Below are 17,251 nucleotides of genomic sequence, written 5' to 3' on the forward strand. Positions count from 1 at the left end.
ATTTGAAATCATGGGTCTTGCCACTCTGGATGTAGTTTCATTTCTATTAACCAATGAACTTACATGGTACAAATATAACATTAAACCAAATTAACTTGGTAATGGAATTGACCTTCCTTGGCACCTTAATAAGGTTGCCAAAATGAGAGTTATGGGTGGGGAAGGGATTCTTGAAATTCTGCAGGTGGGAGCTGGCTTATGGAAATTTATGTTTTAATATTTTATCTTTCTGATGCTATTGCATCCTGAGCTTGTGGATTGAAAAATTTCTATCTACTTGGAATTTAAGTATGGTCCTTTTTTAAAAAAAAAAGTTTTCAGAAGCATCTCTTTAATTCTTGGATCAAAAAGTGTTGAGTAATAACATCCCATGTAGCTTTTGATTATTTTTAGATGATCAGTTTTCTCTGCAAATATTCTTTAGGTTTATATAAGGTGGTTTGACAGAAAAGAGTATAGTCTCTGTGATTAAACTAATTTTTATCTCTGTATCAATACTAATTTGGCAATAAAGAATAATTAATAAATAGACCTTTCTTGGGCACTTACTGTATATAGAACACTGTACGAGGAATAAAAAATATAAAAACTGACCTTACCCTTACAGGTCTAAAAATCTTACAGGAGAGACAAGATACACATACCTGAAAGAAACAAAAACACAAAGCATAATATAGTTGTTAAGTGGTATGGAACAACGTAGAATAGTGGCTAAGAACACATGCTTTGGAGTCATTCATTCTTTCACAAACCTTTAACGATCACTTATTATATGTTATGTACTATGCTAGGTTTTGGAGATACAACGATTAGCAAGACCAACAGATTCTCTGACCTTTTAGAGGTTAAATCCTAGTTGGGAGAATCAGATAATGTACCTAACCTTTCTAAGCCTCTGTGTCCTCATGTGTAAAATACTGAAAATCCCATCCATTATTCAGGATTATTGGGAAGATTAGACAGGTCAATATTTGTAAAATTCCTGGCATGCAGGAGACACTCAAGCCATAGGCTATAAGGATTATATATCTTCTCAAAAAATATGTGTTTCCTCCCAAAGGGAGCTGTGGTGTAATTGAAATATCATGGATCTTTTGGTGGATTTTGAATTTTGACTTGTTCATTTAACTCTGTGACTACAGTAAAGCTCTATAAGCACTCTGAAGCTATACTTTCATGTATAAAATGTACATAATACTTGTTTCATAGAGATGATTTTTAGGATTAAATAATATAATATTTGTAAAGTGCCTATTCCTTTGCCTGACACATATTAGGTGTTTCTTCAATAGTCAAGTTCACAGGATTTATTGACCAAAGAACACTGGACTAATCAGGTCCCTTGTGATAGATGAGGAGGCCTTGAAGGACATGAAGGAATAAATAATAAAGTAGTTTTCGAAGACTTCTCCCCAACCACCACCAGCAGCAGCAGCAGCAATTGGAAGCATTTTCAAAATGAAAATCCTTAGAACCTATGCTAGATCTACTGAATCTGAAACTTTGGGAGTGGGAAACAGTGATCCGTGGGTTTTTTTAAACTTTTACTTTGAAATAATTATAAATTCATTGATAGTTGTAAGAAATAATACCAGGATAACCCATATACCCTTTACCCAATGGTGTCATATTGCATAGCTATAGTACAATACTACAACCATGAAATTGGCACTCACACAATCCACCAATCTTATTCCACTTTACCAGTTTAACTTGGACTCGTGTGTGTGTGTGTGCGTGTGTGTGTGAGTGTGTGTTAATTCTGTACAATTTTTATCATGGTACATTCATGTGGCTATCACTACAGCTAAGATACAGAAAAGTACTATCACCACAAAGGTTCCTCATACTACCCTCAACACATTCCCTCCTGCCCTGTCCCTAATTACTGGCAACCACTAATCTGTTCTCCATTTTTATAATATTGCCATTTAAAGAATGCTTTATAAATGGATTCATATAACACGTCAGTATGTGACCTTTTGAGATTGGCTTCTTTTACTTAACATAATTCTCTGGAGATTTGTTCAAGTGTTGCATCTCAATAATTAATTATTTTTTATTGTTGAGTAGTATTTCATGGTATGAATGTACACAGTTTAACAAGGAACTCACTGAAGAACATCTGGTTGTTTTTAGTCACTGGCTATTATGAACAAAGCTGCTATGAATACTCATGCACAAGTTACTGTGTAAGCATAAGCTTTTATTCATCTGGCATAAATGCACAACTGTGCAATCACTGGATTATATAAACTGTGCATGTGTGATTTTGTAATAACCGTTATACTCTTTGCAAGAGTGAGTTTGTCAATTTTCATTCACACCAGCAATGTAGAAATTCTCCAGATTCTGTCCATCTTTGCCAGCATTTAGTGTAATATATAATTTTTAAAAAAAATTTAGCCTTGTAAAAGATGTGTAGTGATATCTCATTTTGAGTCTAATTTGCATTTCCTTAATGGCTAACACGATTGGTTAAGTTTATGTGTCAACTTGGCTAGGCCATAGTATATACAAATATTCAATCAAACATGTCTGGATGTTACTGTGAAGCTGTTTTTTTAGATGAGATTCATATTTAAATTAGTAGACTTTGAGTAATGCAGATTACCATCCAAAATGTGTCATAACGTGTATGGGCTTAATCCAATCAGATGAAGGCTTTAAGGTAGACTGACCTCCCGCAAAGAAGAGGGAATTCTGTCAGAAGGCTGCCTTCAGATTTAAAACTGCAACATCAGTTGTTTCTTAGGACTCCAGTCTACTGACCTACCCTGCAGATTTTAGACTTGACATTCTCCACAATCAAATGAGCCAATTTCTTAAAATAAACCTTTATTTCTCTCTCTCTACATATGTACATCCTATTGTTTCTGTTTCTCTGTAGAACCCTGATTAATACAGATAATAAGGTTAAATATTTTTATGTGTTTATTTTCCATCTCTGCTTCCTCTTCAATGAGATATCTGATTATGTTTTTTGCCCATTACATAATTGGATAGTTTATTTTTATAATACTGAATTTTGGGAATCCTTTATATATTCTATTGACGTGACCTTTGCTGGATACGTAGTTTGCAAATATCTTCTCCTTGACATTTTATATTTTTCACAGGTTTTTATGCAGAACAAAATTTTTTAATTTGGTGAGGTTCAAAATATCAATTTTTCCTCTCATAAGTTGCACTTATAATGTTAACTCTAAGAACTCTTCACATATTTCTAAGTGCCCAAAATGTTCTACTATGTTTTTTCCTAAAGGTTTTATAGCTTCATGTTTTACATATAAGTTTCAGATCTATTCTGAGTTAATTTTTATATAAGGTATAAGGTTTATGTTGAGTTTTTTGTTTGTGTGTGGGTTTTTTTTTTTTTTGGCTATGACTGTTCCATTGCTCTAGCTCTGTTCGTCAAAAATTTCCTCCATAAAATTGCTTTTATAACTTTGTCAAAAATACCTTTGTCTCACCTGTGTGAGATTATTTCTGGGTCCTCTAGTCTCTGTATCCGTTTGTCAAAAATTCCTTTATCTCACTTGTGTGACTATTTTCGGGTCGTCTAGTTGGCTCCAGTGATCTGTATGTCTACCCCTCCACCAATATTACCCTGTCTGGAATGCTGCAACTGTATAATAGGCTTTAACATCCAGTAGAGTGATTCCTAACACTTTATTCTTTTTCACGATCTTTTATTATTATTATTATTGCACTTTAAGTTTTAGGGTACATGTGCACAATGTGCAGGTTAGTTACATATTTATACATGTGCCATGCTGGTGTGCTGCACCCATTAACTCGTCCTTTAGCATTAGGTATATCTCCTAATGCTATCCCTCCCTCCTCCCCCCACCCCACAACAGTCCCCAGTGTGTGATGTTCTCCTTTCTTTGTCCATGTGTTCTCATTGTTCAATTCCCACCTATGAGTGAGAACATGCGGTGTTTGGTTTTTTGTCCTTGTGATAGTTTACTGAGAATGATGATTTCCAATTTCATCCATGTCCCTACAAAGGACATGAACTCATCATTTTTTATGGCTGCATAGTATTCCATGGTGTATATGTGCCACATTTTCTTAATCCAGTCTATCATTGTTGGACATATGGGTTGGTTCCAAGTCTTTGCTATTGTGAATAGTGCCGCAATAAACACATGTGTGCATGTGTCTTTATAGCAGCATGATTTATAGTCCTTTGAGTATATACCCAGTAATGGGATGGCTGGGTCAAATGGTTTTCTAGTTCTAGATCCCTGAGGAATCGCCACACTGACTTCCACAATGGTTGAACTAGTTTACAGTCCCACCAACAGTGTAAAAGTGTTCCTATTTCTCCACATCCTCTCCAGCACCTGTTGTTTCCTGACTTTTTAATGATTGCCATTCTAACTGGTGTGAGATGGTATCTCATTGTGGTTTTGATTTGCATTTCTCTGATGGCCAGTGATGGTGAGCATTTTTTCATGTGTTTTTTGGCTGCATAAATGTCTTCTTTTGAGAAGTGTCTGTTCATGTCCTTTGCCCACTTTTTGATGGTGTTGTTTGTTTTTTTCTTGTAAATTTGTTGGAGTTCATTGTAGATTCTGGATATTAGCCGTTTGTCGGATGAGTAGGTTGTGAAAATTTTCTCCCATTTTGTAGGTTGCCTGTTCACTCTGATGGGAGTTTCTTTTTCTGTGCAGAAGCTCTTTAGTTTAATTAGATCCCATTTGTCAATTTTGTCTTTTGTTGCCATTGCTTTTGGTGTTTCAGACATGAAGTCCTTCCCCATGCCTATGTCCTGAATGGTAATGCCTAGGTTTTCCTCTAGGGTTTTTATGGTTTTAGGTCTAACATTTCAGTCTTTAATCCATCTTGAATTAATTTTTGTATAAGGTGTAAGGAAGGGATCCAGTTTCAGCTTTCTACATATGGCTAGCCAGTTTTCCCAGCACCATTTATTAAATAGGGAATCCTTCCCCGTTGCTTATTTTTCTCAGGTTTGTCAAAGATCCAATAGTTGTAGATATGCGGCATTATTTCTGAGGGCTCTGTTCTATTACATTGATCTATATCTCTGTTTTAGTACCAGTACCATGCTGTTTTGGTTACTGTATCCTTGCAGTATAGTTTGAAGTCAGGTTGCATGATGCCTCCAACTTTGTTCTTTTGGATTAGGGTTGACTTGGCGATGCGGGCTCTTTTTTGTTTCCATATGAACTTTAAAGTAGTTTTTTTCCAATTCTGTGAAGAAAGGCATTGGTAGCTTGATGGGGATGGCATTGAATCTATAAATTACCTTGGGCAGTATGGACATTTTCACGATATTGATTCTTCCTACCCATGAGCATGGAATGTTCTTCCATTTGTTTCTATCCTCCTTTATTTTATTCAGCAGTGGTTTGTAGTTCTCCTTGAAGAGGTCCTTCACGTCCCTTGTAAGGTGGATTTCTAGGTATTTTATTCTCTTTGAAGCAATTGTGAATGGGAGTTCACTCATGATTTGGCTCTCTGTTTGTCTGTTATTGGTGTATAAGAATGCTTGTGATTTGTGTACATTGATTTTGTATCCTGAGACTTTGCTGAAGTTGGTTATCAGCTTAAGGAGATTTTGGGCTGAGACAATGGGGTTTTCTAGATATACAATCATGTCATCTGCAAACAGGGATAATTTGACTTCCTCTTTTCCTAATTGAATACCTTTTATTTCCTTCTCCTGACTGATTGCCCTGGCCAGAACTTCCAACACTATGTTGAATAGGAGTGGTAAGAGAGGGCTTCCCTGTCTTGTGCCAGTTTTCAAAGGGAATGCTTCCAGTTTTGCCCATTCAGTGTGATATTGGCCGTGAGTTTGTCATAGATAGCTCTTATTATTTTGAGATATGTCCCATCAATACCTAATTTATTGAGCATTTTTAACATGAAGTGTTGTTGAATTTTGTCAAAGGTGTTTTCTGCATCTATTGAGATAATCATGTGGTTTCTGTCTTTGGTTCTGCTTATATGCTGGATTACATTTATTGATTTGCATATATTGAACCAGCCTTTCATCCCAGGGATAAAGCCCACTTGATCATGGTGGATAAGCTTTTTGATGTGCTGCTGGATTTGGTTTGCCAGTATTTTATTGAAGATTTCTGCATCAATGTTCATCAAGGATATTGGTCTAAAATTCTCTTTTTTGGTTGTGGCTCTGCCCGGCTTTGGTATCAGGATGATACTGGCCTCATAAAATGAATTAGGGAGGATTCCCTCTTTTTCTATTGATTGGAATAGTTTCAGAAGGAATGTTACTAGCTCCTCCTTGTACGTCTGGTAGAATCGAGCTGTGAATCCATCTGGTCCTGGACTCTTTTTGGTTGGTAAGCTATTGATTATTGCCACAATTTCAGAGGCTGTTATTGGTCTATTCAGAGAGTCAACTTCTTCCTGGTTTCGTCTTGGGAGGGTGTATGTGTCGAGGAATTTATCCATTTCTTCTAGATTTTCTAGTTTATTTGCGTAGAGGTGTTTGTAGTATTCTCTGATGGTAGTTTGTATTTCTGTGGGATCGGTGGTGATATGCCTTTTATCTTTTTTTATTGAGTCTATTTGATTCTTCTCTCTTTTCTTCTTTATTAGTCTTGCTAGCAGTCTATCAATTTTGTTGATCCTTTCAAAAAACCAGCTCCTGGATTCATTAATTTTTTGAAGGGATTTTTGTGTCTCTATTTCCTTCAGTTCTTCTCTGATTTTAGTTATTTCTTGCCTTCTGTTAGCTTTTGAATGTGTTTGCTCTTGCTTTTCTAGTTCTTTTAATTGTGATGTTAGGGTGTCAATTTTGGATCTTTCCTGCTTTCCCTTGTTGGCATTTAGTGCTATAAATTTCCCTCTACACAATGCTTTGAATGTGTCCCAGAGATTCTGGTATGTTGTGTCTTTGTTCTCGTTGGTTTCAAAGAACACCAGCAACGGAACAAAGCTGGATGGAGAATGACTTTGACGAGTTGAGAGAAGAAGGCTTCAGACGATCAAACTCCTCTGTGCTACAGGAGGAAATTCAAACCAAAGGCAAAGAAGTTAAAAACTTTGAATAAAGTTTAGATGAATGTATAACTAGAATAACCAATACAGAGAAGTGCTTAAAGGAGCTGATGGAGCTGAAAACCAAGGCTCGAGAACTACGTGAAGAATGCAGAGGCCTCAGGAACCGATGAGATCAACTGGAAGAAAGGGTATCAGTGATGGAAGATGAAATGAATGAAATGAAGCGAGAAGGGAAGTTTAGAGAAAAAAGAATAAAAAGAAACGAACAAAGCCTCCAAGAAAAATGGGACTATGTGAAAAGACCAAATCTACATCTGATTGGTGTACCTGAAAGTGGTGGGGAGAATGGAACCAAGTTGGAAAACACTCTGCAGGATATTATCCAGGAGAACTACCCCAATATACCAAGGCAGGCCAACATTCAGATTCAGGAAATACAGAGAACACCACAAAGATACTCCTCGAGAAGAGCAACTCCAAGACACATAATTGTCAGATTCACCAAAGTTGAAATGAAGGAAAAAATGTTAAGGGCAGCCAGAGAGAAAGGTTGGGTTACCCACAAAGGGAAGCCCATCAGACTAACAGCGGATGTCTCGGCAGAAACTCTACAAGCCAGAAGAGAGTGGGGGCCAATATTCAACACTCTTAAAGAAAAGAATTTTCTTAAGAAAATTTTCTTAGCCAAACTAAGCTTCATAAGTGAAGGAGAAATAAAATACTTTACAGACAAGCAAATGCTGAGAGATTTTGTCACCACCAGGCCTGCCCTAAAAGAGCTCCTGAAGGAAACACTAAACATGGAAAGGAACAACCGGTACCAGCCACTGCAAAATCATGCCAAATTGTAAAGACCATTGAGGCTAGGAAGAAACTGCATCAACTAACGAGCAAAATAACCAGCTAACATCATAATGACACGATCAAATTCACACATAACAATATTAACTTTAAATGTAAATGGGGTAAATGCTCCAATTAAAAGACTCAGACTGGCAAATTGGATAAAGAGTCAAGACCCATCAGTGTGCTGTATTCAGGAAACCCATCTCACGTGCAGAGACACACATAGGCTCAAAATAAAAGGATGGAGGAAGATCTACCAAGCAAATGGAAAACAAAAAAAGGCAGGGGTTGCAATCCTAGTCACTGATAAAACAGACTTTAAACCGACAAAGATCAAAAGAGACAAAGAAGGCCATTACATAATGGTAAAAGGATCAATTCAACAAGAAGAGCTAACTATCCTAAATATATATGCACCCAATACAGGAGCACCCAGATTCATAAAGCAAGTCCTGAGTGACCTACAAAGAGACTTAGACTCCCACACAATAATAATGGGAGACTTTAACACCACACTGTCAACATCAGACAGATCAATGAGACAGAAAGTTAACAAGGATACCCAGGAATTGAACTCTGCTCTGTACCAAGCGGACCTAATAGACATCTACAGAACTCTCCACCCCAAATCAACAGAATATACATTTTTTCAGCACCACACCACACCTATTCCAAAATTGACCACATAGTTGGAAGTTAAGCTCTCCTCAGCAAATGTAAAAGATCAGAAATTATAACAAACTGTCTCTCAGACCACAGTGCAATCAAACTAGAACTCAGGATTAAGAAACTCAATCAAAACCACTCAACTACATGGAAACTGAACAACCTGCTCCTGAATGACTACTGGGTACATAACGAAATGAAGGCAGAAATAAAGATGTTCTTTTTCAAGATTGTTTTAAAACATTGGCTTTTATTTTTACTCACAGGAAGGCCATGCTGTCCATCTTACTTCTAGGTCTGTCCTTATAGTTTTTTTAGTTCCTGTACCACACAACTGAGATCTCAGAAGAAAGATGCTAATTTCCATTGCTGTCCAGAGATTACTCACTGACAGTCAGGAATGTGCTAGCACTGGAGTCAGATGCCCATACCTAGTAGCTTCAAGGCCACCGCTAACTAGTCCCTATAGCCATGGGCAAATTACTTAATGACTCTGTTAGTCAGTTTCCTTGTTTATGAGATGGGACTACTAATAGTATCTATCCCATAGGGTTGTGAGGAATCCTGGGTAGTGGAATTATAGGTATTTCTTCCTTCCATTATAGGTTGATAATTTCCTGATTTTTAAATAATAAACATGGATATAAAAAGATTGTTTTAGCTACTCCAGGGCTAATGCCTTTTCATATAATTTTAGAATAAGATCATTTATATCTACAAAAGAATTTTCTGGGATTTTGATATAATTGCATTAAACCTATAGATCAATTTTTGCAGAATTTACATATTTAGTATGTTGAGTGTTCAAATCAATAAGCACATATACCTCCCCATTTATTTAGGTCTTCTTTGATTTCTTTCATCATCATTTTATAATTTTTAACATACAGAGCCTGTGCATGTTTTGTTAGATTTATACTTAAATATTTCATTGTCTTTGGAGTGAAAGTAAATTATATTGTGTTTTTTATTTCAGTTTCCACGTGTTCATTGTTAGTATATAAATGTGATTGATTTTTGTGTGTCAATGGTGTATCCTGTGATCTTACTGAATTCACTTATTAGTTCTGGAAGTTTGTTGTATAACCATTGAGATTTTCTACTTGAATAATCATATCATTTGCAAATAGAGACAATTATATTTCTTCCTTTCCAGTCTGTATGCCTTTTATTTCTTTTTCTTGCCTTATTTCACTGGTTGTGTCAAATAGCAGTGTTTTCCTGATCTCAGAGGGAAAGCATTGTCTTTTGCCATTATGTAGGTGTTATCTGTAGGATTTTTGCAGATGCTCTTTATGAGACAGAAGAAGTTTCCTAGTGAAACAAACTTGAGAAAAAAAGAGGAAAACATACAAAACACAGTGTAACAAAATGGACTGTACGTGCTCAAAACCATTAAAGCCTTGCAAAAAGTTACTATAAAATCTTTCCTCTGATTTTATCCCATCCTAACTACTATATTTGTGTGTGCACATGTGTGTGTGTATGTGTGTAACTATCATCTATCTATCCCCATAACTGCACTCATCTATATATTTTAATTAGTAATAGATTCCTTAGTATCAGTATGTAAATAAGTTAAAAATGCAACTTTGTAAAACAAACAAAAGATTGAAACCAAAAAAGATGTTTTCTTCTAGTCCTAGGCCACTGAAAGTTTTTCTTATGACTGAGTATTGGATTTTGTCAAATGTTTTTTGTTGTCAGCTATGATCAGTTTTTCCTCTTTATCCTGTTAATATAATGGATTACGTTGAATTATCTTCAAATTTTGAGCCATCGTGCATAGCTGGAATAAATCCCACTTGTTCATGGTGTAGAATTCTTACACAGACACGCACACACACACACACACACTCAAATTAATGGTTTTATTTTTATTTTTAACATTAGCAGAGGAGCTCAAAACAGACTGATGTTCATAGATATAGTTTAAATGTAACAAAAGAGTTGAACTATGCACGTTGAGGAGAAGAAAGGGATTTTTATGATCAACCTTTTCCTAGTTTGCAGTTTTTAAATAGTAGAAACTAAACATGCATTATTTTTTTAAATCTTAATTTAGGATGAAGTAATACAACTGTGATCAGCCACTTAAGTTGCCTTTGTGGACAAAATTTAAATAAAATTTGAACTGGGTGTTACCATACTTATTAGTGGACTGGCTACATAATCACCTTGGCTTCTTAAGTCTGAGAATCATTAGAACACAACAAAAGAGCATTTCCATGAAGCCCAGAGAAAACTTGATAGCAATGATATACAATCAGAAGGCAGCTCTATTATACATCACAATGATGAGTGTTGATGTCCATTCCCTTTCTGACTAAAATTATTACTTTCACTCAAACTAGCTGGAAGTGAACCAAACTGTTAAAAACTCAGAATGAAGAATAAAATTATTTTCTCTTCACATAGAGAAGGGGCACTCTTTTGGCCCCATTTACAGTAAATTCTGTGCTGAGTTCTCACTCCTTTAGAAGGGTAAACTGAAGGTCAGTTATTGCTAGCAAAACTAAAAGTGGATCCTTTTCCATCTTGAAGATGTTTCACATGAAAAAGCTGTTGGTTTGGCTTGAAGCTCTCTGGGAAAGAAGGGGTGCAGAGGTGGAGACAGGTTGGCATTGCAAGACCTCTTCGTATGAGACACCTTGCCCTGTGCTGTCAGGGAGAGCTTGGGCCACCTTGTTGTCTCTGAGAGAACCTGAGGTACCCACACACCCGTGGAGTGGAGCAGAGGTTTTTATCTGGGCTCCTTGAGGAGGATAAGCCATTGTGTTTTGCCAGTGAAAAACTATGGAGCAGTCAAAAGCCCAAAAAATTCAAAACCCAATTTTCCAGAGAAGCAGCTTCTAAAATAAATGCCAGTTGGCGAGGATAGATGAGAAGGCCAAGTCAGTGCCAAGTCAAATGGGCCAGATTCTTTGAAACATGGGATAACAGTGACTTAGACAAAATCATGGAAGTGGGCAGCTGATAAAGCCACTATTACCACCACCCACTATCTCCCAGTATCTATGCATGGACAGACTTTGTTTCTCCAATTGTAAAATGGGAATAATACAGGCACCTACTTCAAAGGGTTGTGAGGGTTACATGAGGTGATATATATATAAAATATTTATCCAAGTGGTCTGCACATACTATGTGCTCAAAATATGGTAGCTACTGTTAATATTTCATAATTATTAGGCACTGTCATTCAGAATAATTGCATAAGATGGCTCATTTAGGTAGAATGTATATTTTTTAGTTATCAGTTCTGTAAATCTCTCTTCCAGAGGCAGGCTATAAAAGTTGTGGGTCTCTAACTCCAGCACTTTGGGACGCTGAGGTGGGTGGATCTTGAGAATCGAGACCATCCTGGCCAACATGGTGAAACCCCATCTCTACTAAAAATACAAAAAAATTTAGCTGGGCATGGTGGTGCATGCCTGTAATCCCAGCTACTCAGGAGGCTGAGGCAGGAAAATCACTTTAACCAAGGAGTCGGAGGTTGCAGTGAGCCTAGATTGCGCCATTGCACTCCAGCCTGGGCAACAAGAGGAAAACTCTGTCTCAAAAAAAAAAAAAAAAAAAAAAGTTGTGGAAGAGCTGTAGTGTTTGCTAATGTGACCTTTGTATGTAATTTTTAACCAGCAGGTGAGACATTTTTCTGAGGGAAAATACTACTCAATTCTTTCCAGGCTGGACAGTCTAGTACACATGTGTGGTTTTCACTTGATTTTTGGTTTGTTTTAACCGAATTGAGATATGGGGAAACTTTAGGGGCAGAAACATATTCTATATACCACCATTGGAGATGTTTTTCCTCATGGAAATCAACGTAAGGAAGGCAAGTGAGGGATAAGATAGACATAAGAAATGGGAGAATTAACATTGCTATTAGATTTATTAAGTCAATTAATCCTCACAACAGCCCTATGAGATAGATACTACTATTAACCCGAATTTGTGGATGAGGTTCAGAGGAATTAAGTAACTTAACCAGAGTCACAAAGTTATGAAATGACCTGCCCAAGCCAGGACTTGAGTTCAGGACTCTGCCCCTAAAATCTACACTGTTTGTTGTATATTATCCTATCTCCCCATGGGGAAATTTTCTTTGTCTACCAGCTTTCCTTCCTATTACTTACTTTTTCTTTACCGTCTGCAAATTATTCCTCAAAGTTAGCAGAGAGAAGAGAGAAAAAGATAACAATTTTAAAATTGAGAAAAACTCTGGAAAAGCATAAAAGCTTAGAAGATACTAAGAAGCGCTTGTAGGGACTTCAAGATTGACATCAGTGTTGATAGAATTTGGGGTTGGGCAAAGAGGAAAAATACATTATCAGTACCAATTATCAGTGAGCTGGGGATGGGATTCGCCTGCAATCTAATTCATTTCTGCACTCAACAGATATTTCCTGAGTACCTACTGTGTGCTTGACTCTCTTCTAAGCATTGGTCATCTAGTGGAGAATGCAACAGAGAACATCCACATGAGTGGAGCTTCCACTCCAGTGGGTACAATACATAATAAGCAAATAAAAAATGGCATGAAGCATTAATTACTAACAAGAAAAGGTAAAGTAGTATAAGAGTACAGGGTGATGGAGTGGGTTCTGGTTTAACTACAGTAGTCAGAAGAAACGTCTCTAAGACATAATATCTAAGTAGAAATTATATGTTGGCAACCAAGGCCACTACTACATAGTGACTGGCAGGTGCCTAGAGCCTTCAGGGGAGATCTGAAAGTGGAAGTTCATTAAGGCAGCCCAATCAAAGGTTCAAAGCTGAAGGTGGGAAGAGTTGCTGAACTGAGGCAGAGGAGTAATTATAAAAGATGTTTGGTAACAGGGGCAGAGATGTAGTTCCGACCCCACCCACAGCAAGTGACCAGAAATTCATAAGTAATCTCAGAAAGGGATGCAGGTTTTCTTCTTCAAGAGGCTGGAGGAAAATGAGGTGAGTTTAACTTTAAAAGTGTAGATCATAAAAAATGACAGATATTACAGATATGATTTTTTCCATTTTTTCCAAACAAAGGTAAACAGAGGCCAAACCTATTCCAGTCCTGTGACAAATAGTGCAAGTGAAAACAAAATGATTGTAGACCATATTCAGTTGACTAGAGTTTTCAGCATTTTTTTTCCTGAATGCCTTTGAGGAAAACAGAGAAATGCCAAGTACCCAAGGGATCTGGGAGAAGTGGACCACATACACATTTTTGTCATCGTTGATGATAGCGGTGGAGGTGGAGGGCATTGACACTGATAATGTTGCTGAAGTGCTTGTCACTCTAGCATCAGGAAAAATGCAACAATGACTATTTCTAAATCCTACTGTTACAAAGACCAATCACTATTAATAATCTAGTCCAGCAGCTTTTTTTCTTCTTGTGAGACAGAGTCTTGCTCTGTCACCCAGGCTGGAGTGCAGTGGTGCATTCTCGGCTCACTGCAACCTCTGCCTCCCAGGTTCAAGCAATTCTCCTGCCTCAGCCTCCGGAGTAGCTGGGACTACAGTCGCACTCTGCCACACCCAGCTAATTTCTTTTCTATTTTAGTACAGACGGGGTTTCATCGTGTTGCCCAGGCTGATCTCGAACTCCTGAGCACAGGCAATCCATCTGCCTCGGCCTCGCAAAGTGCTAGGATTACAAGCATGAGCCACTGTGCCTGGCCTCCAGCAGCTTTAAGCATTGCTGACTAGTGGCCTTGTCAGATAAACCCAAACAAGAAGGGATAGTCAAGGACAGTTTAGCTGCCCTAAGATTGTAAAATGCTGTTGAGACAATCAGGCATGGATAAACAGAGAACTGTACAAAAACAAGTTTTATGAGATCTATAATCACACTAATTCTCCAAAAGAGTAAGGTATTAAAAAGTAGAAATCATTGAGGAATGCAGAGAGATGGGAGGTATGCACGAATAAAAGAGCTGGCTACACAGTCTGGTAGAGAAAGCCCAAACTTGAGTTCTGGATCCCTTTTAGTGCACCATCCTAGTGTATCTTCAAGGTTCTTTCATAACAGAGAAAGTGGCCTTTCAGGATGTTTGGTGGCCATATATTTGGCATAATATCTCCCAGTATCCTCCCACCTGTGAGATGCACAAAGACTCAGGCAGGGTGTTAGTATCCTCAGTTCTCAAAGGTGATTTCTAGAAAATCCATTTCATCAAGGTTAGAAAAATGATTCCACCCCATTTCAAGCCTCCTATCGCCACTGTAATTCAATAATTAATAACTTTGTTTTTCTCAGATCTGGGATGTGATATGAGGTCTGTAATTACTGTCTATAATGTGGCTTAGACAACTTTTTTTTTTTGAGACAGAGTCTCACTCTGTCACCCAGGCTGGAGTGCAGTAGCGTGATCTCAGCTCACTGTAACCTCCACCTCCCAGGTTCAAGCGATTCTCCTGCCTCAGCCTCCCAAGTAGCGCCCATCACCACGCCTGGCTAATTTTTGTATTTTTAGTAGAGATGGGGGTTTCGCCATGTTGGCCAGGCTGGTCTCGAACTCCTAACCTCAGGTGATCCACCTGCCTCGGCCTCCCAAAGTGCTGAGATTACAGACATGAGCCACCGTGCCCGGCCTGTTTGGTTACACAATGTATTCAATTAAAGAAAATGATTACAGGCCATGATCCATGACCCAGGTGGAATGGCTTTACTGAAACACCTGTTTGAGTTTCTTTACTAATTTAATTTACATAAACTGGACCTGCTAGTGAGTCAACAAATGATGCTTAAAGTGACAATTCGTCTTTGATTTATAAATCTCTCAGCTTTCTGCCGGTTCCCAACTCCAAATGTGAAGATAGAATCATTAAAATAATTGTGTCACCTCTCAGGGTGTTAGTTTGAACTCAATAATGACTTAATCTCTGACCTTTCTGACCACACATAATGCTATTTGTTTTTACTCCATATTTTTGACCTTTAAAATCTAACTAGGGACATTAAACTGGATACATGAAAAGATAATAATCATACCATAAGGAAAACAAATACCATCTACATGACTTTCAGCAAACCTCGCAACCTCTTTAGCCAAGTTGGAAAAGTACACACCTATTGAGACTATACATTCTAAACAGCAAGACTATGTGGTGGTGTCAGAGACTTAATTCATTGGTGCAGTAATTTATTCATTTATTTATGTATTCAACCAATGTTCCTATTGCACCTATAGCATGCTGGATTCTTTGCTAGGTTCTGGGAGCAAAAAGTAAAACTAGATAATACCAAAATTCAAGACATTTACAGTCTGGGAGAGGGAGAGGGCTATGTCAACAAACAAGGACAATAAAGGGTCATGGGTGCCATTGCAGAAATTACAGTATGCCCCAATAATAAAAATTATGGCTACTACTTATTGACTGTTTTCTATATGCCAAACATGGTGTTAGGTGCTAAAGGTAACAATGCCGATGACTAAAACTTATTGTGTGCTATTAAATCTTCACCTCTGAAATAGATTTTATTATTCCCACTTATAGTTGGAGAAACTGAATCACAGGTTAAATAATTTGCCCTATGTCACCCAGCAAGAAGTGGTGCAGAAATAAATTTGATCCAAATAGTTGGATTCTAGGGTCTACGCACTCAACCATGAGAATGTTTATCCCCCAAAGAGAGACCTGGCACTTAAATGTTTAAGTCTTTGCTAAAGAGGCATATACAGTCAAATAAGGTAAATGACAACCTGGTAAGGAGAATTCTAAACGCATCCTCTGAAGATTCCCATCGTGCAGTTATTCAATTAAATGCTAACCTAGGTTCTGCTGTGGAGGTATATGTAATTAAGGTTACTAATCAGCTGATCTTAAAATAGAAAGATTATCCTGGACTGTTTAGGTTGTCATAATGGGTCCTTAAAAGCAGAAAAGGAAGCCAGACAGTTTATCAGAAATATTTGGAAAAGAGAGGCAGGAGAGACAAGGCAGAAGGGGAGTTCAGATAGATGTGAATGGAGAAGGACTCAATTTGCTGTTTCTGGCTTTGAAGATGAAAAAAATGTGGGCAACCTCTAGGAGATGAGAACAATGATCAGCCAACATACAGTAAGAAAATGGGGACTACATAAAATTGAATTAGACCAACTTCCTAAATGAGTTTGGAAGAATATTCTCGTTAAGATTCTACAGATGAGAGCCCAGGCCAGCCAACAGCTTGATTTTGCCCTGTGAGACCTGTAACAGAGAAAGAAGACAAGCCACACTTGCCCGAATTTCTGACCTACAGAAACGTTGCAATAATAAATTGTGTTTCTGGAAGATGCTAACATTGTGGCCATTTGTTACAGCAGCAATAGAAAACTGATGTGTATGCTTTGAAGACTAAAGCAAAGACGAAAGGTGCTTCCTATTTATCCCTAAAATTTTGAGAGGAAGCAACAAAACATAAAAGATCTCTGGATCTCCAATCTACTACTCTGTAAATTAATGAAGGTAGGATGTAGAGTGACTAGATATTCTAAGTTTCCTTTTAGATTTAAAATCTCAATTGTGCAATTATATTCAATTTGAAAGCATATGATATATTTATGGCTTTATATTCTTTTACATCATTAAATCAGAATTTTAGAGCAACAGAAATCTTAGAGTTTATCTGCTTACAATCTAATTCTTGAATTCTCACAACAGCTCCATTTCCTCATGCATTTATTATTGTATTCATTCAATAAATAGTTACTGGCCAGGCTTGGGGGCTCATGCCTTTAATCCTAGTGCATTGGGAGGCTGAGGT

This window comes from Gorilla gorilla, chromosome X (genome assembly GCF_029281585.2).
Source record: "Gorilla gorilla gorilla isolate KB3781 chromosome X, NHGRI_mGorGor1-v2.1_pri, whole genome shotgun sequence".
Taxonomy (NCBI): domain Eukaryota; kingdom Metazoa; phylum Chordata; class Mammalia; order Primates; family Hominidae; genus Gorilla; species Gorilla gorilla.